Below are 1,415 nucleotides of genomic sequence, written 5' to 3' on the forward strand. Positions count from 1 at the left end.
CACTCACCTGCACAGACTAGCCACCAAGGGACCCTGGACACAATATGACTCTCTCACCTGGTCTGGCCGACAGAGCCCTCACAGGCTCCTCTGTCTGGAGCCCGAAACAGGGTCTGTCCCAGAAGCTAGGTTGCTTCTGTCTGCCCCAAAGTTGTGTAGCTTCTGCGGTCCACACTCTCACCAGTGCAGACTGGAGCCTAGGCGAACCGGAGCACAGATGGCTCCCTTACCAGCTCAGGCAGTGAGAGCCCTTCCGGGCAGACACCTCCCCTCTGGCCGGGAAGTGCCCCTATGTCTGGAGCCAGAAAAGGAGTCTGTCCCAGTAGCTGTGCCACTTCTGCAGGCTGCCTTCTCCCTGGCAACGCACCGGAGCTGCATGCTGACTTTTATCTATTCTCCAGAAATCTTTCTTCAGTCTGGCTTGAGCTGGGCCAAGACTGCCATTTCTGGACATATGCACTTCCTGAGACCTACCTTTGGGAACACTGGCTTAGTTAGCAGGGACATTCTGCTATGGATCTGTCTTAGTCAGGGTTTCTATTCTTGCACAAACATCATGACCAAGAAGCAAGTTGGGGAGGAAAGGGTTTATTCGGCTTACATTTCCACACTGCTGTTCCTCACCAAGGAAGTCAGGACTGGAACTCAAGCAGGTCAGGGAGCGGGAGCTGATGCAGGAGCCATGGAGGGATGTTCTTTACTGGTTTGCTTCCCCTGGCTTGCTCAGCCTGCTCTCTTATAGAACCCAAGACTACCAGCCTAGAGATGGTACCACCTACAATGGGCCCTCCCCCACTTGATCACTAATTGAGAAAATGCCTTACAGCTGAATCTCATGGAGGCATTTCCCCAACTGAAGCTCCTTTCTCTGGGTTAACTCCAGCTGTATCAAGTTGACACAAAACTAGCCAGTACAGGATCTTACTAGCTTTGGGGGTCAGTGGAAGCTAGTATACTGTTTAATACATTATAAAACTTAACCCCAGTAGCCAACAGGATGTCGAGTCAGACACAATGGTGGGCAACAAACGACTGTTATTAAGAAGATACAAAGCCTAATAAAAATTTGGCTCTGGCTCTGCAAAATTTCGACTTTCAACAACCACAAAGTTCTAAGCTATCAATCAACCCAGGTCCAGGGCTGGACACACTGCAGCCTCATAAGAGCTTCCTGCTCCTCTCTGCTACCCTACCCAAACCCCTCCTGCCTCCCCTAGTTGTCTCTTATCTCTCCTCCCCTCTGCAGCCCTGTCTTGTCCTCTCCTTTCTCTAGCCCTCTCTGCCCTCCTCTCCCTTCCGCTTCCCTCCCCTGCCCTCCCCTTCCCTCCCCTGCCCTCTCCTGCCCTCCCCTTCCCTCCCCTTCCCTCCCCTTCCCTCCCCTTCCCTCCCCTTCCCTCCCCTTCCCTCCCCTTCCC

The 1,415-nt window shown here is 53.2% G+C and overlaps 1 protein-coding gene across 1 annotated transcript in view; it reads left to right on the forward strand.

The window, feature by feature from the left end:
• The window catches only part of LOC110321275 (aldehyde oxidase 3), an 85,018-nt gene that overhangs the window by 22,014 nt on the left and 61,589 nt on the right, over window positions 1–1,415 (forward strand). The gene's annotated exons all lie outside the window — the stretch shown is intronic.

Source organism: Mus pahari, chromosome 5, assembly GCF_900095145.1.
Source record: "Mus pahari chromosome 5, PAHARI_EIJ_v1.1, whole genome shotgun sequence".
Classification (NCBI taxonomy): domain Eukaryota; kingdom Metazoa; phylum Chordata; class Mammalia; order Rodentia; family Muridae; genus Mus; species Mus pahari.